This window comes from Suricata suricatta, chromosome 5 (genome assembly GCF_006229205.1).
Source record: "Suricata suricatta isolate VVHF042 chromosome 5, meerkat_22Aug2017_6uvM2_HiC, whole genome shotgun sequence".
Classification (NCBI taxonomy): Eukaryota; Metazoa; Chordata; class Mammalia; order Carnivora; family Herpestidae; genus Suricata; species Suricata suricatta.
The window spans coordinates 114,755,980-114,781,362 of record NC_043704.1 but is presented as its reverse complement, the minus strand read 5'-3'; the positions used below and the strand labels follow the sequence as shown (position 1 = coordinate 114,781,362).

At 36.9% G+C, this 25,383-nt stretch overlaps 1 pseudogene; it reads right to left on the bottom strand.

Annotated features, from left to right (window-relative positions):
• Positions 1 to 628: 628 nt before the first annotated feature.
• LOC115292161 lies at positions 629 to 1,973 on the bottom strand (annotated as a pseudogene).
• Positions 1,974 to 25,383: the final 23,410 nt, after the last annotated feature.

Below are 25,383 nucleotides of genomic sequence, written 5' to 3'. Positions count from 1 at the left end.
GGAGCAGGGAAGAGGAGGATAAAATTCCTCTCTAGCCCTTTTCGCTGACCTCCTACTGCCACTTGCCCAACAAGACATACTTGATAATACAAAATATATCATGGCAAGTTGTCACAGCTTCCTGGATGACTTGTTTGCCATCTATCTTTTTCCCCAGGCATATGCTTTCTAAAAGAAAAAAAGTAAATTATTTTAATTCTATTTTTAAAAAAATTTATTTTGAGAGAGAGCGAGTGAGCACGAGGGGTGGACGGGCAGAGAGAAAGTGATTGGGAGAGAGAATCCTAAGCAGGCTCTACTCTGTCAGCACAGAACCTTATGTGGGGCTGGATCTCACGAACTGTGTGCTCATTGTGATCATGACCTGAGCCAAAATCAAGAGTTGGCTGCTTATCTGACTGAGCCACCCAGGTGCCCCAATTCTTTTTTTCTTTTCTTATAAGACAGGGAAGGCTTTATTCAAACCCATCAGATTAAGGGACAGCCTGTTGTTTTAAAGCATAGGTCAGTAATTGTATATGAGAGTATACACTGCTATGTACAAATTAACTGATCAGAGTACAAATTTTCAATGTGTAAGCCAGAATAAACTTCCCTATAAAAGCAGCACTATGTGACATTTTTAACTTTAGTATTCCTTTCCTTCTTCACCCTCTCCTTCAGCAGAAACCACACCATCCTCCTCATAACCCTTCTCAAGGGCAACCATGTCCTCACCGGCATCAAAAAACTCCCTTTCCTCTAAGCCCTCACTCACATACCAGTGAACAAAGGCAAATTGGGCATATATCAGGTTAAACTTGTGGTCCAGGTGAGCCCAGGACTAAGCAATGACTGTGCTATTGCTTACCATGCACACAGCTCATTGTACTTTGGCCATGTCTCTATCAGGCCCTGCCGTGGGAGGCTGGTAATTAATAACAACTATGAAGTCAGTGGAGTACCAGTCCTCAAACTGGATGGTGTAGTTGGTTTTTATGGTGGCAGTGGCAGCATTGACATCTTTGGGAACCATGTTGCCATGGTATCACAGGCATCAGGCCATGTATTCACCATGGCAAGAGTCATATTTCACCATCTGGTTGGCTGGCTCTATGCACACATTGGTGATCTCTACTACAGAAAGCTGTTCATGGTAGGCTTTCTCAGCAGACATGACATGGGCGTGTGTGGCTAGAGAGTATTAGTTGTGAGGATAGAGCACCAGGTTGGTCTGGAATTCTGTCAACATTCAGTGCTCCATCAAGCTGAGAGAGGCTGTGACGGAGGACACAATTTGACCTACCAACCTATTCAGGTTAGTGTAAATTGGGCATGCAATATTGAGGTTTGTATGATAGATATCATAGATGGCCTCATAGTCTACCATGTAGGCACAATCAGAGTGCTCCAGGGTGGTGAGTAGTGAGGATGGAGTTGTAAGGCTCAGCTACAGTTGTGGAAACATGGAGAGTTGGGTAAATGGGGAACTCAAATTTGGTCTTCTTGTCATAATCGACAGAGGGACATTCCATTAGCAGGGAGGTGAACCCAGAATCAGTTCCCCCTGCAAAGCTGTGGAAAACCAAGAAACCCTGAAGTCTGTGCACTGGTTGGCCAGTTTCTGAATTCAGTCCAAGACAAAGTCAGTGATCTTCTTCCCAATGGTGTAGTGTCCTTGGGCATGGTTATTGGCAATATCTTTCTTGCCTGTGATGAGCTACTCAGGGTGGAAGAGGTGGTTTTATGTGCCAGTGTGAACCTCATTAATCACTATGGGTTCCAAGTCTACAAATTCAGCCCTGGGCATATGCTTGCCAGCACCCATCTCACTGAAGAAGGTGTTGAAGGAGTCCTTCCCCCCACCACAGTAGTCTTGTCACTGGCATCTGATCATTGGGCACAGTGCCATGTTCCAGACCATAGAGCTCCCAGCAGGAATTGCCAATCTGGGCACCAACCTGGCCAACATGGATGGAGATGCATTCATGCATGGTTGCAGCTTTGAGGCTGCCAAGCAGATGGTGGAGAAGAAGAGGAAATTGTTACTTCTTACAGTGTGACTCTTATGCGGTTGATGTAAGAGAACCTCTTAATTATATTTTTAAATTCTATTCTTAGTTATCCTTAAAAACACGAGTTATTAAGGACCTTCAAAACATGGTTCTATGCATATAATACAAATTCTCATAGATTCCAATGCCGTTGGGAAGACAAATCACTATATATGTTCTGAATAGGGTAGTGGCTCCAAACTAGTGCCTGGAAAAAAAGAACCCAACAATATATAACCAACTGGTTGTATCTCATAAGCAGAAGAAATATACTCACAATTCTGAACAAGGATCATCTATTCTGTGTTAATGTATTACAGAGATTTTATTGAGGAATGAATAGAGATAATGTAGAAGAAAAAGGAGACTCTCAGGCATAAAGAGGGTATAAATGAATTCTTGGGAGAGTGTTTGGGCAATAGACTATTTAGAATGGATTGAATAAGTTGGAGTAGAATAAAAATAGACTGTCCAGAAGGCTCAACTCTAATAACAAGAGACTTAAATAACCAAGTGACTGAAGCTGGACTCTGGCCGATGCACAATGAATAGCTGCTAAAAGATTTTTAGAAAGCACAAAGTGGAAAGGAAAATTTGAAATTATAAAAACTTCCTTTAATAAGGATCAATCAAGAAGCCAGGTGCAAAGAAAGAGAAGGAGTTCTGAGCCCCCAAATATCTTAAACATTGATAATTTTGAGACATCACTGAAAGTCCATCTCCTGTCTTAAATGATGTGCCTGCAATTTTTTTCTAACCTTTACACTGGTATTTCATAAACCATAAATGAACAGAATTCTGGTTGAATCAACAGAACTTCTCTATTTCCAGGTCATGAAGCCTGTATTTAATTTGGGCTAAATAGCTGCTTGGCCATTTCACAGCCAGGAAAGAAAAGCACAACATTTAGAATGGGGTTTTTCCATTACCTTATAATCTTGGCTAAAGCCACATTGCTTATGCTATTGGTTGCTGATCCAAATGCCACAAACAAAAGAGAGATACTAAGCACATCATAATGGGACTGATGAAAAGAAAGTCAGGGTAACTCAGTAACTATTACTCATCCGAAACCTATGTAGATTGAGGCTAGGGGTATGTTGGTGAGGACAGGATTTCTTCAAGTGAAGGAATTTGAAAGAATAAAGATAACTGTCAGCATTTCCCTCTCCTCCTTGTCGGTACCCCTTAAAGTAAATTAGAAAGTCTAAAAATCCTTGAAGAGATTAGGAGAAGTTGGAGTCAAGGAGGAGAAATTGACTTCCTACTTTCTGATTGCATGTTCCTGAGCACAGAGACTTAGGGAGTTGCTATCAGGGTAGAGAGTATTGAGGTTTTAGGAAAGCTTGAATTTTGGCAGCAAAGAAACTTCAGCCTGACTCTCTCATTGAAAGTTCTCAAGCTGGGAGTGCGTGGGTGGCTCATTCAGTTAAGCATTGGACTTTTGATTCTGGTTCAGGTTATGATATCATGGTTCATGAGACTGAGCCCTGCCTTGGGCTCCGTGCGGACAGTGCAGAGCCTTCTTGGGATTCTCCTTCCCCCTCTCTCTCTCTGCCCCTCCCTCACTCGTGCTCGCTGTCTCTCAAAATAAATAAATAAACATTAAAAAAAAAGTTTTGAAACTCGGAGGATGCCTCGAGGACCCTTACATTGACGAGGTAAAGAGAAGAGAAGCCGTAGTAGAATTAAGCTAGAATTCTATAATTTGACAAGGGGGTTTACGTTTCTTTGAGCCAAGTGGATACTGTGGAAAACAGCTAGACTGAAGTATTATTGAAAGTACTTCCCTTCCCTCACCAATTAAAAAAAAAGCATGCTTGCCACAGAGAAGACCTAGTGTGGTAAACTGTCAGAGGCACTAACCGAGAGTGAAATCAAAATTCATCGCTGCATTTTCACCATAGAACATATAATATTGGAAGTCATCATGGGTAGAGAGGGGAGGTGGTTCATAAAGAATCCAATAACATGCTTCATAAAAGCCCAAGTGTTTGGATGTTTGCCATGGCAGAGGGCAATGACTGTGGGGAAATAGGTTCTACTTACATAAATAGGTTATAAAAAAGCTTAGGGTGGAAAGCTGCCAAGGGAAAACACCCAAGGTTAGCTAGCAAGATACTGTCATGGGATCACGAGTAACTTGTTATATCACCTGCAAGAAATTAATTTCCATCTGATGCCAACATACTATTGTACTTGATCACAAGCTGTACTTACCAACCAGACACTTTGCTTCTTACACATACCAGTTAATGATTACTGTCTGATTGTTTTCTTCACATTCACCATGAAGGTAATAATTTGACAGCTCAATAAATATGGACACGAAATCCAGCTTGGGGCTCTTGTCTTCTCCTGGACATTAGCCTCTCTCATATTCAATGTTGCATCCACTCTCTTGTGGATAAGAGAGAACTCCAGACCCATAGTCTCTGAAAAATAACCAGTCAGTGTGAGCCAAGAAAGAATAGCCAATAATCCCACCTATTAAAAAGATCTTTTCATTTATCAAAATGTTCTTCATCATGCTTAGTTCTTGGAAAAACCAAGAGGATGATGAGGAAGAGGAAGGTAAGGATGGATTTACCTTGAAGCTAATGAAGCTAAAACTTCAGAGTGCCCCATTTGCACAGATCTCCTTGGGATGCCATGGACCAAATTTTGTATTATTAATTTGTAGTATTTTTTGTAAAGAAGGTACCTCTCCCCAAAATCTAAATGCTTTAAGCTCCACAAACGAGTAAAATAGACAGTGCGTGTCCTTTTCCTTAATGCTACTTGCTTTGCCATGGGTTAGACTAGATTGGGGTAGTATTTAAATGGAAAGAGAAACTGATGTTTTAATATAGGTTGAGCTGAAGTTATTAATATCTGAAATTAAGAGTCTTCTAATATTTTTTTATAAATTTTTTAAAATGTTTTATTTATTTTTGATACAGAGAGAGACAGAGCATGAGAGGGGGAAGGGCAGAGGAAGGAGACACAGAACTGAAAGCAGGCTCCAGTCTCTGAACTAGCTGTCAGCACAGAGCCTGACGCGGGGCTCGAACCCACAAACGTGCGATCTGACCTGAGCTGAAGCCGGAGGCTTAACCGACTGAGCCACCCAGGCGCCCCAAGACTCTTCTAATATTGAAAAGTCACTGTAAACTCATAAAATAGGCCTGAGTTGCCATCAAAAGGCCAGGACAGGGAGATCAGAAAGAAATTTGGAAGGCTGTGAAGTAGGGGAAAAGATAAGCTGCTTCCTGGTGTACTTTAGTGAGTTTAACCCATTGAATATTTGTGTTTTGTTAAGAAAAGGAAATACAGACAGTTTTGTGGTGAAACTGTAATGTAATTGAGAGAAAAGGGAACTAACTCCTTTACTCTGATTGCCATGTTTCATATTTGGACCAAATTTTTATCAAGATTTTAGAGTGATTGTAAGGGAAGAGGGTTTAAGTACTGTACACACACACACACACACACACACACACACACACACACACACAAATATTTCTAACCAACATCTGTCTAGTAAATCTGGAGCAAATTTATGAGAAAATTGCTCTAACATTGCTGGCCTTGTGCTGGTTTCATGCCAAGGAAATCATTAAAAAGGTGAGAATTTTAAATCTTTTAAAAAAATTTTAAATGTTTATTATTTTGGGAGAAAGAGAGAGAGAGAGAGAGAGAGAGAGAGAGAGAGATTGAGTGGGGGAGGGGGAGAGAAAGAGGGAGATACAGAATCTGAAGCAGGCTGTGCTGACAGCTCAGAGCCTGACATGGGGTTTGAACTCATGGACCATGAAACCATGACCTGAGCCGAAGTCAGGTGCTTAACTGACTGAGCCACCCAGGAGCCGTGAAAGGTTTAGAATTTTATATTTTTGGCTCATGCTTACACTAACGTAAATGAAACATTTGTATCTAGATGACATATTTTTGTTACCTGAGAAGGGGAAAATGCTCATTTTGCCTAAAAAACTTTTCTACTTCTATGTACAAATAGATATTGTTGGCATGTTGATCATCGGACAATAAATACCTTCATTTAGTTGACAATAAATGGAAAGAAGAAATAGTTTCTAAGGAAAGGAATGCAAAGCAACAGGTTGTGATACTAGCAGAAATAAAATTTAATATGTAAAGTGCAAAAAGAATTTTGAGCGGAAATAAAATCAGATAGGAAAACTTCAGATTTTGAGTATGTAGAGTATATTATTTCATGTAGCTAAAATGTTTTTGTGTTCTTATTTATCAGAATATCCAAGTGCATATTATAATTTGCCCCCCACTAGTTATAAACAGCGCATCTTTTATGTGAGATATGTCATTTTTTTCTTAGAACATTGTGCCCTCAAGTCACATTTGTTATATTTCTGGTCCCATCACAAACCCTTTGGAATAGAGTGCTATTGAATTGAGTTTCCATTTGGATTTCTTCCAGAGCTATTGCTTTGAGAACAGCATATGAAATAACAAAATTGGCATGTGCTGATTTAACTCCATGGCTAACTCTGTTGTTTTCTGTTGATGATAAGTGTGTGGCATAGTTGAAAATGTAATCTACAATATCATTCTTTTATGCAGGCAGATTACATTATATATAATTTAGCATTTATCTTTAGCTATTTTCTGAGGCTTCACACGTTTCAGTAAACATCTTTTATAGCTTTTGATAGATAATTGATAAGAATAGAGTATTGAAAACAGAGAAGCAGAAAAGATAGAACTCTCTCATTCACTAGCTATACACAATAGCTAACCTTGGGTTTTTCTTTTTTTATAGTGACCATAGTTTTTTGTTTTGTTTTGTTTTGTTTTGGCAAAGGCAGTAACATGATCTGGGAAATTGAGATTCTCTTAATATTGCTATGATATCAAGTAAAGGTAAGCATCTTGGAATTATTATAACTTAAAGGAAGACAGGAGATGTTAAGTAGCATCAGAGTACTTAAAATTTTTTTTTAATGTTTATTTATTTTTGAAGGCAAGAGAGAGAGAGAGTGTGAGCGGGGGAGGGGCAGAGTGAGAGACACAGAATTTGGAGCAGGCTCCAGGCTCAGAGCTGTCAGCACAGAGCCCGATGCGGGGCTCAAACTTACAAGCTGTGAGGTCATGACCTGAGCCAAAGTTGGACGCCCAACCAACTGAGCGACCCAGGCGCCCCAAGCATCAGAGTACTTTTGAGGTGAATGTGTCCGGACACTGTGGGAACTCCTTGTACTATTTTAGCTTGCCAAAGCAGCACTCTGGAAGCATATTTCTAAAAAATGTTCAGTAAAAACACAGTTTTTACTGTGTTTGAAGTTTTATGGTCCAAAAAATTACAAAACATATTTATTTCCATAACCTATGTGTCAAACTGGGTGCCCTGTACATCTAGATCTAAGTGAATGACCTCAATTCCCTTTTTACACCACATGCCATCGAATCCTGAGCTCCTGAGTATCTTATAAGTGCACACAATTTCCTGTTTCTCAATTAAGTTCCCTATAAAATGTATCATTTCACTTTTAACAATAAAGGAAAAACAAGACATGGATATCATGATAAGAAGCTGATGAATGGTAGAACATATAAAGGTAATGCTTTCAATTTCAGCATTGTCAAGAGATAAATATTTCATTAGGTTACATTTTCAAAGTATGTGAAACCTTATTAATAGCTACCAAGTGTCATTTGAAATGTTAATAATTTATTAATGTTTAAAACAAAAAGATTCCAAAAGTTGAATACAAAGGATGAAGCCTCAGATTCTTTAGGAATAAAAGAGAACACAGTGTTTTATTAAGCTAGACCTCTCCTTCTTGTGAATAAGCTGATATTCAAGTAGTAAATAATAACTAATAAATAGGCTTAAATTCTGACCCTAAATCTTCTGAGATTCTGTCCAAACATTCTTTCCCCATATTATTCCCAACTGGATTCCGTGAGGCCAGGTCTGCTTTTACTGCACCTGTATTCTTATCTATTTTGTCTGTAGTCTTCTCTTTTCAACAGTGCTAACGCTGAGAATTACAACTTTTGTCCTAAGAAATCAGCAAAACTTAATTTTAAAAATGGGCAAAAGAGGGGCATCGGGGTGTCTCCGTCAGTTAAGTGTCCAACTCTTGTTTTCAGCTCAGGTCATGATTTCACATTCGTGAATTCAAGCCCCACACTGGACTCCACTCTGGCGGTGCAGAGCCTTCTTGGGATTCTCAATCTCTCTCTCTCTCCTTCTCTCTCTCTCTCTTCTCCCTTTCCTTCTCCCTCTCCCAAAAATAAATAAATAAGTGCCTTGAATAGGCACTTCATTGAAGAAGATACAGGAATTTCAAATAAGTGCTTGAAAAGTTACTCAACATCACTAGTTATCAGGAAAATGTTAAAACTATAATGCGATAACCCAGTGGAACAGCTAAGATTGAAAAGTATTAGCAAGGGGCACCTGGGTGGCTCAGTCAGTTAAGCGACCCGCTTCGGCTCAGGTCATGATCTCACGGTTCGTGGGTTCGAGCCCCGCATCAGGCTCTGTGCTGACAACTAGCTCAGAGCCTGGAGCCTGCTTCAGATTCTGTGTCTCCCTCTCTCTCTGACCCTCCCCTGCTCGTGCTGTCTCTTTCTGTCTCTCAGAAATAAATAAAAAACAAAAAAACAATTTTTTTAAAAACATTAGCAAGAATATGGAGAAACTAAAATTCTTCTACATGGTTGGATGTAGAAAATCTTAACAACCACTTTGGAAACTGCTCAGGTATTTTCTCTGAAAATTAAACATGTATCTATCCTGCCACCATAACGTTCCATTTGGAATTCCAAGGCCAGATAATTAAACGAGTCTCAGAATTATTTTTTTAAAATAGTTTATTGTCACCTCAGAATTATTTTAAACTGCTATTCAAGGTCACTATCCAAAATGTAAATCTCTAATAAGTTATAATTTCATATAAACATAATAGCTTTTAGCAATTTGAGTATGATTTGCCTAGTTGTGGTTTTGTTTGTGAATGATTCATAACAGGTACTTCAAATCAACATGAAAATTAATTTAAGATGGATAATAAGCCTCAATATAAAAGTAGTAATGATAAGCCTTCTAAATAAAAAAAAATTGGAGAATATTTTCATGATTGTGGAGTAGCAAAGCAAAAAATTGATTAACCATAAAAGAAAAAAATAGTTATTTTTTATGAAAATTAAAATTTCTTCCAATCAGGGCTCAGCATTAAGAATGTTAAAAGATGAGGGGCGCCGGGGTGGCTCAGTCAGTTAAGCCTCCGGCTTCGGCTCAGGTCATGATCTCATGATTTGAGGGTTTGAGCCCCGCATCGGGCTGTGTGCCGACAGCTAGCTCAGAGCCTGGAACCTGCTTCAGATTCCGTGTCTCCCTCTCTCTGACCCTCCCCTGCTCGTGCTGTCTCTCTCTGTCTCTCAAAAAAATAAAAAATAAAAAAGAATGTTAAAAAATGAAAGAAAGAATGTTAAAAGACATCACAGAATGGCAGAATATATTTACAATGTGTTATATGACAAAAGACATTTCCAGGATATGTACACACTCATTCTCCTTCTATACATCAAAGACAAGTAGGCAAATAAATAGACTCAAAAGTACAAAGACAAATAGAGACAAAAATCAAAATAATTGAACAGGAACTTTATAAAAAAATATCAGAATTGCCAATAAGCTTGCCTTCATCAGGGATCGGCGCATTAGTATGACAATGTGATGCAATTTCACAAGTACTATAATGGCAAATTAAGAAGGCTGATCATTTCAAAAGTTGACAATGATGTGGAGCAACTAATACTCTCACTTCAGAAATCTACTTTTGCTAGACCTATTATAGCTGATTTTATGCAATTCCAGTCCTACATAAATATCTGGTAGATATATGAACATATGTGAACCAGGGTCTTCACAGTAACAATATTTGTAACAACCAATAACTAGAAAGGGCCCAAATGTCTGTCAGCAATAGAAAGGATAAATACTGTGTAGTATATATATGCCATGAAATACTGTACAACATTGAGAATGATCTACTATTACATGCAACAGTATGGGTAAATCTTACAAAGGTCCTGTTGAGCCAAAGAAGCCCCCCCCCAAAACAAAACAACAAACAAAACAAAACAAAACCTAATTGATGGTGATAGAAATCAAAATAATTTTCTAATCTTTGAAAACAAATAATGACTAGGATGAAGAAGGAGAAGGCTTCCAAATTGTACATTATATTTACATTTTTTGATTTGGGAGGGAGTCACAGGGGTGTGTTTACTTGGTAAAGTTTATTAAGCAGATGGTTGTAAATTGATCTCCATCAAAACCTTCTCACCTTTACTTTACACACAATGCATCCAAATTGCCTCTTCTTGACTTCAAAACAGTAGTAGATGAGGTAGGGTGGAAGTATTGGTTACTCAAAGAAGACTTCCTGTCAAAAGAGAGAGAAATCTATGAGCCAAAGTAAAGATTAACCCAAACACCCTAGTCCTCAAAATGTACAGAAATCTGGAGGCCTAATGTTCTTAGATTCTCAATAGCTCCTAAAGTAGCTTACCATATTACACGAGTAGAGTTACTAATATTCAGCATGATAGTTTTCAGTCGACACTAAAAGATTAAATCATTCATTCAATCAATTACTACATTTTAAATTGTCTTATATTAGTCCCTGGCATGGGAAGCTTATATGAATTATCTGGCATGAGAAGTTACAGTGACTACAATGGACCAGTTAGTTCTCTGCTCTCATGGAACATGGACTTCAGTCAGGGAAGCAGAATAAAAACAGGTAAACAAATGCATAAAGTCCTTTCAGATAATGCTAAGTGCTAGGAAAAAATAGTGATGGGGTAGGATAAATGGCATTCGATCTGATGAGAACAATGAATGAGAGGTAACTGTTTGTATAAAAGCCATGTGTAGAAACAAGCTAGATGTATTCAAGGACATAGAGCATACACGGAAGGAAGAAACATGGTGACCACGGGTGGCAGGGGTAGCAGTTTGGGTGGGGAGTTGAAAATGCCAAAAGAAGTGAAGTCAAAGGAAGAGGCAAGATCCAGATCAACTAAGGTTAACAGGCAATTAAGGAGTTTGTGTTTTATTATGAGTTTAAATTGCCAGGGAATCTTGAGCAAGAGTGATGTCTGTTGTCTATTTATCTACCTATCTATATTTAAAATTATGTAGTGAATGGACTGTCATTGGGAGTAAGTGGGACCATGGTACCAATTATGTGTCTTTTGAACTATTTTGATTTATGACATAGAGACATAGAAAATAGTGTTTATACATATTAAGCACTTAAATATTAGTTGAATGGATGTTTGAGTAACTATTACTAGTAAGTGATAAAGTGGAGAATATCATCTAGGCTTCTCTCTAATAACCGTTATATCACCACTAACTGTATTGTTGATTATATTAGATTTAAAAGACTGATAAAACTATTAAACTTGATATTGGAGGATTGACATTTATTAAATTTCTAATTTTCTCTTTTTTTCTCCTCTACCCACAATCTATTTGCTATTTAATGTGAGGGCAAGGAGAAAAACCATAACCCTGTGAGAGCCAGGAAACCATTCCCTTAACCTATCCTATTTAGTCAATTAATTATATGATATTTAATCCAGACTTCTCCTTCAAATATCATATTTGCATTCTTCTGGAAATTATATGTTTTTCAAGCAAATATGAGGTATTTTATTTCTACACCTTGCTGTATCCATTTACATGAACTTCATAATTTAAAATTATATTAGCCTTATAAAACTTTATTTTTGTTAGTTAACATATACATTTTACACTTAGGAACAGGTGTAAACTCTGACATCTGGGACGTCCTTCAGAAAAGAATGTCCCTGAGGCACTTACACAAGGGGATATCAATACACATTCACACAATGACATTTCAGACAGATAAGTGCCCTGATATCAATGCACCAAATAAGAAAAATAGAAAGCATGAGCAAAGAGCACATGACATAAAATGAAATACATATGTAGAGATTGACCATCATTTGCAGGGGTTAGAGCCCTATTCCGTAGTGAAACTGAAGTCCATTTTAAAATGGAAGCTTTAACATTTAACAGCTAAACACATAAAAAGGAATTCGTAACAGAAAATCCTCCATCAATTGAAGTGACCTTTCTCAGAGATATCTTTTACAGATTTTCCTTCTGGCTGTCTCTTTTCTTCTTTGCTCTACTCTAGACCTTTTTCAATACAGACCTTTTTCTTTCTTTCCTTATAGATAACCCATATTTTAGCATCTTTAATCTTATGAATCAGGTTCCATTGTGGAAAACTTCGAGATGATATTTCTATCCTCGTGTTTGATGACTTTGGGATTCTAGAATCTTCTGTATTGTATCAGATTTCTTTTGTCAGGGAGCTTGTTCAAAATATGATAGTAGGGAAAACAAAGCAACAAACGTGTAAGTTTATCACAGTTGATATACAAGAAACTCTTCAAAAATCTGTTCATTTTTTAATTTCGTTCCATCCATGTAAAAGTCTAAGGCACCCCATTTGCTAACTCCAAACTCTTGAGCTCAAAGTCAGGGAATAAGAAGGAAGACATAAATTTGGTATTTGGAGACTCTTTGAATGATTGAATATAGTCTCAATATTATAATAAATTTGATTAATATTCACTAGGGAATGGATTAAATAAATGTTATAGAAATATCAAATAGTCTTTTTTTTAATTCTTGGTCATAACCTTTACTTGCATGGCAGCTAAGACTTACAGAAGAAAAGTTTTGAAAATTTATAAAACTAGTCATTCCAAAACACAAATTTTAATCAACTTGCATTTTACTTCTATAAGGTTAAAGGAGACAGCTTTTGGAAAAGAATACAAAAAAATACCATGCTTGGGAAATTTTATGACCAGGAATTCTGGAACCTCATCTACTTCCCTCATTTAGATATACACTCAGATGGTAGGAGGCTTAAGTGTCTGTCTAGAGTGAAGACTGAATCCTCACCTGGATTCAGGGAGCATCAAAGTGGGGAGGGCCTTATAAACTTCTTATAGCCCTCTAAGAGCCCCAACATTATATGGCTTATAAACACTTATTTAAAAACCATATCACATTTAGAAATTAAAACACATTAAGAAATTTTAATTTCTTACTAGATCAACATTATCCTTGTATGTACTTTTTACAGAATATGTAAAAATGACAGGACACCACCCATGTATAATAGCTTTGAAAATACATGAGAATGACTGGTATGGGCATGTGCAATTATTTGTTTGTTGCACATAGGATTAGGAGTGACTGTATCGAAAAACATGAACAAAACCTGTCAAGCAAAAGGCTAATTTCATAGAGAAGTGCTTCTTTGAATAGATTATTATAATAAATCAAAATGGTGTACTTGCTTCAATCACCCAAGAAGCCTTGAGAATGGCCATGATAGCTATTCTTGGGAATAACACTAATTCTTTCCAGGAAACTCAGTTACTCTGGTATCCTGCCGTTCAAAATAATATTAAGAAGCAATGCTCTTTTTGTTCCTCTAATAGAAATGTACGTTAGTCTTAAATGTAAATTTTGGGAGGAACACCTGGGTGGCTCAGTCAGTTAGATCTCTGACTTTAGTTCAGGTCATGATCTCATGGTTCATGGGTTCAAGCCCTGTGTCAGGCTCTGTGCTGACAGCTCAGAGCCTGGAGCCTGCTCTGGATTCTATGTCTCCCTCTCTCTCTGCCCTCCCCCACTCACACTCCATCTCTCTTTTTCTCTCAAAAATAAAAAAACATTGAAAACATTTAATAAATAAATAATGGGACAAATACAATAATACAATACAATACAAATATAATAATAATTCATTGAAGCCCATTCACCATTATATTTAAAATAATAAAATAGCCTGTTCTTAAATAAAATTTTATCACTTTAACATATGTGCATATATGGTGATGGGATCTTAGCTTGAGAGATATGTTTTGGATATGTTTAAGCAACTCTAGAGAGTTTGTTTAAATGTTTACCAGGGTCTGTTTGCATAAGGGACTAATGCACTTCCTTGGAAAGAACAAATCTCTTTGATAAAGAGAGAGTCAGTGCATACAAACTTTAAGTGTTGAGAAAAGATGGAAAATTTGGATACAGATCAGGTGTTATGTGTTTCCTCACTTCCTTTGAAGACATATAGCAGAGAGCTGAGTATGGGAGATATAAATCAAATAGAGCTGGTTTCTTAAAATCTCTGTAAAACATAAAAAGAATAGAGCAATCATAACCCACTAGTCTATAGAGCAGAGTACAGTGCTTTTCATAATTTAGATAATTATTGATCTCTGTAGTCACATTAGCTGAAGCAGCAAACCAATACAGCCTCTGTGTAGAATGAAGGAAAAGAAAAGAACTGTATCAGGGCTGGAACATCAGAGCTTTAGAAGAAAGACACATCCTCCCAGTAGCAGGAGTTGGAGACAAAAGAAATGGAGGACTCCCTGGGGTATCCAAGAAGAATATGTAAGAGGAAACCGTCCTCTCTGCATGTGAGCTGAATGGACTGCCTTTGGCTATCCCCATGGGGACAGCTTACAATCTGCTGGAGGAATCTGAAGAAAGCTGAAGCTTCTGAAATTTTACGCATAGTGACAAAACCAGAAATACTGTTTTATTACTCTTGTTAGGCCATTATCTTTACTCCTAGACTGGTCTATTTTTGAGAAATATGAGTCACAAATGCATGTTGCTTAGAGAATATTTTCTCCTTTAGATGATTTTTATAATGATCTCATCTTGGATAAAGCTGAAGTAAAGTCAGCCTGTATAAGTTTTTGATAGAATGCACTATTTTGAGCCCAAGCCTTAGATAATTTTGTATTGTCAGTAAGAACTGGCTGGAAATAGAGGTCTGCTTTTAGGATTCACTAAACTTTGTCTTCCGAATCAATATAGGATAGTTTGAATCATTAATGACTAAGTTTGCCTGTTTGAGTGGATCCTAAGCAAATGAACAAATATGCAAGAAAAGCCTGCATTTGATGTCCTGGGTGACAGAATCAGGAGGGAAGTTCAGTGAAAGGACTTTCCCAGTCACAGCGTGGGACGCCTCATTTTTCTTCATATGATGCTATAAGATTGCATGTGAACTCTCTGACTTTGGCTCTTGTACAAAACACCAAAGTCAGGGGCCCAGAGCCGGGGCCCAGAGGTCCTGAGTCGGGTTCAGGGTCACCACTAGCTGACATCATGTCCTTTATCACTGACTTCCATTCAGAGGTAAAAACACTTTGGGGACAGAGTTGGAAAATTCAAAACCAAAGAGATGGAGAGGAAGATGTCAATGTCTTATACCAAGTGCCTCCTTGCCTACTTTTGGTAGTTTTTGTTACTTTTGTTTGTTTCTTCTATTTCTTGTTTCAGCACATATGATTCTGAATACTGAAGTGATATTGCACATATTTGTGTCTTAGGGAGGATTAATATTTGCTCCAATTCCTCTAACTTAAAAGGAGTCATCTAAAAGAAAGATATATGTAGTTCTCTCTCACTCTCTCTCTCTCCTTTCTCACATGCGCACACCATACACATACATCTTCATAGTAAATATACCTGGGGGCAAATGTAGACATACACGCAGTCACTTTTATTCCCTCCTTTGATATCTTTGCATTTGGTTTTGCTATGCTATTATTTGGGGAGGGGAAGAACAATCAGGATAACTTAGCCACTGGACTTGGAACCATCAATAGTCCCTTTTAACTACATTCTCTATTATTAGACACATACCATGAATTCATGCTCAGAAAAAAGACTGTATTATTTTTGGAAATAAAATAATCCCAAACTGTTGTCTCTGCTGATGTTTTTCTTCATGGTAATGTGTCTGGTATCTGTAAAATGATGTTCCTTGTAAAAATAACTGGGGAAAAATTAAAATCACAATCTTAGAATTTTAGTTTTTGGCCTCCCCCGAATAAATGTTTTTTCCTGCTCACAGACATAGGATACCAAATATTTATATAGCATCATTTAAATAGTAAGTAGAAAGAAACAAATGGTGAAACCTGATTGAACATCATGCTAATTTACGAAGATCAGAAATCAGTGTTTTAAAAAAAATTTTTTTAATGTTTTATTTATTATTTTTGAGAGAGAGAGAGACAGCATGAGCAGAGGAGGGTCAGAGAGTGAGGGAAACACAGAATCTGAAGGCAGGCTCCAGGCTCTGAGCTAGCTGTCAGCACAGAGCCTGACACGGGGATCAAACCCACAAACCATGAGATCATGACCTGAGCAGAATCCTACTTTCCTGAATCTCCCATGATATTTCAGTTCTGTGAAAGACATCTAGAATCTCAGAGGCAGTGTGTTTACATCTGCACTTCTTAGCACATTATATTTCCCAGTCTCAATTATCTCTCCCTTTACTCATTTTAAAAGAAGCCAGAAAAACAACTTAGTTTCAGAACATGCAACCCAGGCACCCCCAGAAGTCAATGTTTAATAGACTCTTTCACCCTTTTCTGGTTCTTGATGAAGGAACAACAGCCCTATATTAACCATTAACCATCTTCAAATGAGTACCTTTAGCTAAGCTGTTGATTCGGTAAAAGTAATCCCAATTATAGGAAAAGTGCCTCACCAGTACTGTATTCAATAAATTCATGTACTGAACTTGCATTGTTTAAATGAAAAACACCATATTTTGAATAGTCTTAAAAGACAGTTTTTTAAATATATCCAACTGCTACATCAAAAGTAGGCTTTAGTGAGTGTTCACTTACTTTATAATCAGTTTTCTACCAATAAACTTGTTTTTTCCTTAATATTAAAAGCAACTTTCCCTTAAATCTCTCTACTCTCCCCAAAAGGGATTAAAAAAACCCCGCAAAACCCAAAAAACCACACCCACACAAAAACCTCTTTCTTTTTTAAAGTAGAGAAGCAAACATTTATAAACCCATAGAATTAGGATAGAAACTCAATATGATTTCAATTTGTGAATTCAATGGAAAGAAAGGGTCACATTTTAATGCATGTTCTCAAACTAACTTTTTTTTTCTGGCTTCTTTTAAAATGAGTAAAGGGAGAGATAATTGAGACTGGGAAATATAATGTGCTGAGAAGTGCAGATGTAAAGAACACACTGTCTCTGAGATTCTAGATGTCTTTCACAGAACTGAAATATCATGGGAGATTCAGGAAAGTAGGATTTAGTCAGTTTCATTTCTATTGTGAAATAATTCTGATTAAATGTAGTTTTATTATATCTTAATAAAGCTTTAACTTCTACAATACAAAAGCTTAAGGTTAATCTGAAGTAAAGTCTTCACCTTGGAAAAGAACAAAATCATTTTATTGTGAAAGATGATTTATTCACTGATAATGCAAACATTTCCCCTCAAATAGAAAGCATATTCATCAGCAGACAGGTTTATTTACTTTTCAATTTTGATTAAATTCACACAAGTGCAATGGGTGAAAATTGATTTCTGTTTCCCTTTTGTTAAACTGATAATCTTCTGTACTTTCTACGTAAGGACCAAATGTGTGACTTCTACATGAGAATAACGTCCCTGGCAGCCCTGTCTTAAGTATATTTTGCACAATAAAACACAAAAAATTGTTCTTTGTATTACTTTCATGTCACTCTTGTGTAATAGCTATTGACACCGAGAATATAATTGAGAAAAATCAAATGCTAAAGGGGCAACTCTGAACCACAGACTTTGTAAGGGTTAGAAACTGTGTTTTAGTTCATCATTTATTTAGCTCCTCATACTTTAGTTTTAGACTTACACATTTGTACAGGTGTATTTTTTCAATTTTTTTATGTTTATTATTGAGACAGAGAGAAACAGAGCATGAGTGGGGGAGGGGAAGAGAGAGAGGGAGACACAGAATCCAAAGCAGGCTCCAGGTTCTGAGCTGTCAGCACAGCACACATGGGGTTCAAACCCACAAACCATGAGATCATGACCTGAGCCAAAATTGGACGCTTAACCAACTGAGCCACCCAGGTGCCCCTGTACAGATGTATTTTTTTAATTTTTTATTTTTTAGAATATAACACTATTTTTTTAACATATGCAATTATTTTCCATCATTTACACTACAGTAGTTACACTGACACTCCAAATGGATAAGCAAAGTAAAAAATCAGAACCCGAACTTCTATTTCATGTAATTAGACTTATACAGAAATTAGAAGGTTAGGTACCAACTAGTTAATCACCTAATTTCACAGCTATCTGAAGTGGCGATTGTTATATAGCAGCTTATCTATGATACATTCAAGATACATGATACAATTTATTACTTGCCCATAAGCTAAAACACAGCCTGCTTAATACCTTTCCTTAAATTCCACCTCTATACTACAATATACTTTGAGGTCCATGCAAAAAAGTAGCTACCTTTTATATAGGAAATGAATGATTAAGTCTTTGGTGTTGTAAAAGCAACTTCATTTAAACATAACCACCCCCACCACCAAAAAAAGAAAGGGGGAAAAAAAAAAGTAATGAAAATAATAAGGGAAAAACCCAAGACACACTTCCTAGGGGGAAACAAAAACAAAAACAAAAACAAAACAAAAAAAAAACCATCATGTAATTTCTGTCCTTGACGGAATGTATTAAATAAGCAAACACCACCAACAAGCAAAACAAGTACTACAGATGTATTTTTAAGTAGGAGTATATATAAACAACCAAGGTAATTGAAAATGCAGAATCTCTTTAGTCTGTAGCAGTCTGGTGCTATCATGACATAATGTTATGTAGGAATAAATCTAAAGGGTTTTAGCTAAAAAAAAACTATGTACATGTGCCCAACATACAAACTTCCTATTTGGCAGTTATAACAGTAAAGGTCAGAGTCAGGGCTTTATCTTCCATTACAGAAGACAATGAGGGGCTGTGGTCATATAGAAGGTAGAGTGACACGATGTGTGATCAGCTCATCAGACACTTCCTCTCAGGAGTTCAAACGTTGAGAGAGTGAGAAAAACAGTTCAAGGTCCAGTACAGATTATTGTTGGCAGATATAGTGGCCTAGCATATGAGCTGATGTCAGAGAGAGCAGAGTCCCAAACTACGGAAATATTCTAAATTGAGAAGTGTGAGGGTCTTGGCCTTCATACCTAGGTCTGGTTTTCCAACCTTCCTTTCTATTTCATGATAATCTTTCCAGGAAATTTCCTTATTGCTTAGCCACCAAAAATGGTTTCTGTTGTTTACATCTAAGAATCCTAATTTTATAGTGCGTCACCTTCATATGCATTGAAATTAAGCCACGATAGTTTAGGCGTGGCATGGACAAATACAGGGCTCAAGTAAATAAGTTATCCTTTCAGAATTAGAACCCACAAGGAGAAATATAGTTAACATTACTCATGGAAACTCATTTGGTAGTTCTTTAGTAGGGAATGTGGAATTGCTGATATATGATTATTTTTGGCATGCGATGGTGATTCCATATGGTTTAACCCAACAATAAGAATATCTTGTTGAGTTGACTACACCTTTCTGTGGCATATTTTATTCTTAGAAGTTACAGAAAAAGGGATTTTTTTCCCATGTTAATATTCTTATCTGCCAGAAGTTACTGTATTTCTCTGATTAGCTATAAAATATCAGAATGTTACCAGGGCTCCAGATGAAGGCTTTCATGATTAGAAAGGAAATACATTTTGACCATGATTTGTTTAGAGAGAGTTATGAGGTGATTTATTCTGAAAAAACTATATATATATAACTCACATATCAAACACACCTTCCTGTGAGATCACTATTTTCAGAATATGGTGTTAAGTAGCATATCCCCTTTTATGAGAGTCCTGGGAATGTCTGATAAACCAAGTGGAACAACACAAAGTAAGATATTTGGAAAGCACTTAGTTATTATTAATATTTAAAATCAGAGTGGCTAATATTTATTGGGCACCTACTATGTTTTAGTCATTATATTATGCTCTTTTTTATGTACTATCTCATTTCATATATATCATCATTATGCTCATTTAACGAATGAAGCATTAAATCTTAGGTCCACTGTTCACCTAAAGATCACAGAATAAAACATGACATGTCCAAGATAGTATCATATATCTGTCGGATTCTAAAACCTATGGTTGCAAACACTGTTACCTTAGTTTAGGAGACTACCTGGATATTACTACTAAGTACCAGATAAAAACAAACATGCAGCACATAGGGTCCAGCAATATCAAAATACTTTGGATTTATTTTAATCCTTGACAATAGTGGTTCTCTGTCAGGAAAACTATTGTTACATCTTAGGTACCTGCATTTTCTTCTATACTAAAGAGAAAACATTTTTAAAGAAAAAATTATTCTGGGGGCGCCTGGGTGGCTCAGTTGGGTGAGCGCCCGGCTTCGGCTCAGGTCATGATCTCACGGTTCGTGGATTCGAGCCCCGCGTCAGGCTCTGTGCTGACAGCTCAGAGCCTGGAGCCTGTCTTCAGATCTTCAGATTCTGTGTCTCCCTCTCTCTCTGCCCCTCCCCTGCTCACGCTCCCTCTCTCTCTCTCTCTCTCTCTCTCTCTCTCTCTTTCTCTCTCTCTCTCAAAAATAAACAAAACATTAAAAAATTAAAAAAAAGAAAAAATCATTCTGATACTTGTTAAAGATGATAAGGAAGACTTCATTCAATGGACTAGTGCAATGGGGTTTGCAGTAAGGGAGAGGAGAGTTTGGGTTCAACCATAAGTCAGTATTTATAACCAAGGAGCAGGACTGTGGGTGGAAAATTAAGATAGATGGAGATTCTTGCTAAACCAACTCAACAAGATTCTTGCTGAAGGCAGACAAGAATGATTAGATAATAAGGTGTAGCGATCTGACTAAACCTATTTAGCAGGATTCTTGGGCAATACAAAGACTGACTCAGAAGTCTAAAGGTCAAGGCCTACTCCAGAAAATGGCTCAGAGGAACTTGACTGCAGTTTGGTCAAGGAATCTCTGTCAGTTCCCCCTCCGATTAGAGAAAAGGAAAGATATTCTTCCTTCCTCTGAGCAATAGAAGTCCATTTTCTCTTTCAATTACACTATGATCATTAAGAACTTGCTGAACTATCTGTTGAGAGTTGGTCGTAGGAATTTTTGCTGTATTGTGCAATCACTTAGGCATTTAATGAGAGAGGATTCTATGAAATGAAAAACAAAGATTAATAGTTGAAAGCCTAGTTTCTGAATTCAGAGAAAGCCCATTGAGAAGATTTCTAGATATTGAGCTTGACATGTCCTCAAATGGTGGAGTGAGAACAGCAGTCTTCTGGAAGACTCATCCGTAACCATCCACCTGTGTCACATTGTCAGCAACTGCTAAATGCAGGGAAACTGCCTGTGTGTTTATCCTTATTACTAGTTCATATGCTTTACTTTTGAGAGGAGATAGAAAAACAGAGACAGAGATACTTTTCCTTAAATAAACCTCTCTCCTGTTCTAACTAAGGACAACATGTCAATTGCTTCATAACCCCTACGCCTCTGGTTTCTGGACTCCAATCCACACATCCCAAAAGTCCAGCAGGATACTGAAAACATTCCATTTAGGCCTTTGTTAATTAAACCACTGCTGCCCACCTTGAAATAACCCAGTTTAAATTCAGGTTCCATTTGTTAACTTCTAGCCTAGACTGCTGGTGACTTCTAGAATGTTTAACAATGCATAACCCAGGAAGAGTTAGGACAAGGGAAGATATCCTGTGATAGTGTGAGTTTCTTTTTCTTTCTGTGGTCTTTATGCCATCTTTTAGAAGGCTCAGTATCCTCAGTTTCCATGTATATCTACAATGTTGAAATCCAAATGTGTAGCCACAAAACAGTAGGCATTTGTCTTGAAGATGCTTATATTTGTCTGGTAAATTAATTGCTCTCAAAAGGACCTTAAACAAAATATTCCTGTATGTATAGACATACTTTATCACCTTTATTGTGTATATAATATTGTTGGTAATTAAGAACTGTGATGAGAATATAGTTGCTTCCATAATAATCTATGGTCATTAGGAAATTCCAAGCCTGTGCTAGCTCTCTGATGGGCTGGGTAAAGGAGTATAAAGGGAGAATGCTAAAATGTACCATTAAACTTATTATTATTATTCACCTGAGTGCCACAATATAATATAAGCTCTAAAAATATATTTTAAGAGAGGTTTCCAGGATACGGAATGACAATCTACTCTGATGCAAATTAGTGGTCTCATTCATTAGCTGTTGAAAGCATCTCCAAAAATAAAAAATATTCTCTTGTAGGATGATTGTTTTGGTATTATCTTAATTTCCTTCTTTGTGCATGAGAAGAACCGAGGGTGAATAATAATGAAAGCATACTGTGCACCACAGTTCAAGTGGCTGCTTAAAACCTTACTCCTTATTTCATCAGAAATAATCAATTTCACATGACTTCTTTTCTTTTTTCCTCCCTGTCTCCCTCCCTCCTTCTTTCCTTCCTTCTGTCCTGTCCTTTCTTCTTCCTTTCCTTCCTTCTTCTCTTTCTCTCTTTCTTTTTATTTCTTGCCACTCTCACTTGCAACGTTAACCTTTTATATTTCAGGTCATGCTTACCAAGTTTCTCCTCTTCAATGTGTGTTCCTAAACATGTCTGTGGGAGGTTTTATGTATGTATTTGTGTCTGTGAGAGAGACTGAAGGAATCAGATAAGAACACAGGGAGGAAAAGATAATCTGCTTCCACATTTCAGCAATCTTTATTCTCAAAGAATTCTCCTAGATTCAGGAGACAATAGCTATACAAGAAAATATGTATTATTCCGTTTAACAAAGATTCATTGAATACCTACACATGCCATGTATTTGGAATGATGCATAAGTGAAAAAGATAGTTAAAAATAAATCTATGCTTTCATTAAATTTATATTCTTGTGGGAGAAGCAACAGATAATAAACAGTAAAGTTTTAGTGTGTCATAAATATATATGCTGTTCAGAAAAAAACATCATAAATGGCATCTACAGTATTGGGGACAGGTAGTAATGATAGGCCTAATTGAGAAGACAGCATTGAACAAATACTTAAAAAGTGAATGGGTTAGACTTATAGACATGGTAGGGGAAGAGGGTATCAGGGAGAACATATGGCTAGAACAATTTGCTTGAATTGGGAGTAGGCATGGTACATCATAAAACAGCATAAATTAAGAGAGGGCTTATAGGAATTGAGGTCAGAAAGATATTAATCGGAAGGAAGCAGATCTTGTAATCTATTACAAGGAATCTGGATTTTTCCTGAAGTGTAATTGATGAATAACATTATACTAGTTTTAAGTGTATAGCATAATGAGTCCATATTTGTATGTACCACAAAACGATCACCATGGGTAAGTCTAGTTACCATCTGTCACCAAAGTTACAAATATTTTTTCCTGTGATGAGAACTCCTTTTTTTTAAGTGTCATTGACATACAATATCATATTAATTTCAGGTATACAACATAATGATTCAACACATATACATTGCAAAGTGATCCTCATGATAAATCTAGCTGCCATCTGTCACCATACAAAGCTGTTACTTATTATTAACTATGTTCCCTATGCTGTAGTTATAGCTCCTTGTCTTATTTATTCCAGAATTGGAAGATTGTAACTTAAATTTTTGTAATGTTTATTTATTTTTGAGAAAGAGAGAGACAGAGAGACAGAGACAGAGACAGAGAGACAGTGACAGAGACCATGAGCAGGGGAGGGGGAGAGAAAGAAAAAGACAGAATCCCAATCCTATCAGTGCAGAGCCCATCAGTGCAGAGCCAGACATGGGGCTTCATCCCCATGAACCATGAGATCATGACCTGAGCTGAAACCAAGAGTCAGATTCTCTACTTGAACGAGTCACCAAGGCATCCAGGAAATTTGTAATTCTTATTTCTCTTCCCCTATTTTGCCCATCTTCTTTTGGCAGCCACCATGTGATTCTGTGTATCAATGAGTCCATTTCTGGGTTGGTATTATTGTTCATTTGTTTTGTTTCTTAGAGTCCACACATAAGTGAAATAATGCAGTATTTGTCTTTCTCTGTCTGACAATTTCACTTAACATAAAACTCTCCATATCCATCCATTGCTGCAAATGACAAGATATCATTCTTTTTTATATCCCCTTGTGTGTGTGTGTGTGTGTGTGTGTGTGTGTGTATGCATGCATGTATGTAAATATGCATATGTATGCTATATTTTTTTATCCATTAATCTATTAATCAATACTTAGGTTGCTTTTATATATTGGCTATTTTGAAGAATGTTGCAATAAATAATAAATATAGGGGTACATATATCTTTTTGAATTAGTGTTTTTGTTTTCTTCAAATACTCAAAAGTAGAATTGCTGGATTATATTGTAGTTCTATTTTTAATTTTCTGAGGAAACTCCATACTGTTTTCCACAGTGGCTGCAACATTTTGCATCCTCACCAACAGTGCATGAGGGTTTACTTTTCTCCACATTCTTGCCAATAGTTATCATTTCTTATCTTTTTGATAATAGCCATTCTAAATAGGCAGGAGGTGACATCTTATTGTGTTTTTCATTTCCATTTCCCTGATTATTGAGCATTGTTTCATGTATCTGTTGCCCATTGTATATCTTCCTTGGAAAAATACCTATTTAGGTCCTCTGCCTATTTTTATTTGGTTTGTCTATTTTTTCAAATTTTAGTTGTATAAGTTCTTTATATTCCAGATATTAACCTCTTATCAGTTATATTATTTGCAAATATCCTCTCCCATTCAGTAGGTTGCTTTTTCATTTTGTCAATTGCTTTCTTTGCTCTACAAAAGCATTTTCGTTTGATACAGTTCCATATGTTTCTTTTTGCGTTAGTTACCCTTGTCTGTGGAGACAGATTCAAAAAACATATCACTTTGAGTTTATTTTTGTGAATGGTGTCAGGAAGTGGTCTAATTTCATTTTTCTACATGTTGCTGTCCCACTCTCCCAACACCACCTGTTGAAGAGGCTGTCTTTTTTCCATTGGACACTCTTTCCTGCTTTGTCAAAGATTAATTGACCATGTACTTGTGGGTCCAGTTCTGGGTTCTCTATTCTATTCCATTGGTCCATGTGTCTGTTTTTGTGCCAATACCATACTGTCTTGATGATGACAGCTTTGTAGTAGAGGCTAAAGTCTGGGATTGTGATGCCTCCCGTTTTGGTTTTCTTCTTCAATATTAATATGGCTATTTGGGGTCTTTTGTGGTTCCACATGAATTTGAGGATTGTTTGTTCTAGCTTTGAGAAGAATGCTGGTGCAACTTTGGTGGGGATTGCATTGAATGTGTAAATTGCTTTGGGTAATAATGACATTTTAACAATGTTTATTCTTCCAATCCATGAGCACGGAATGTT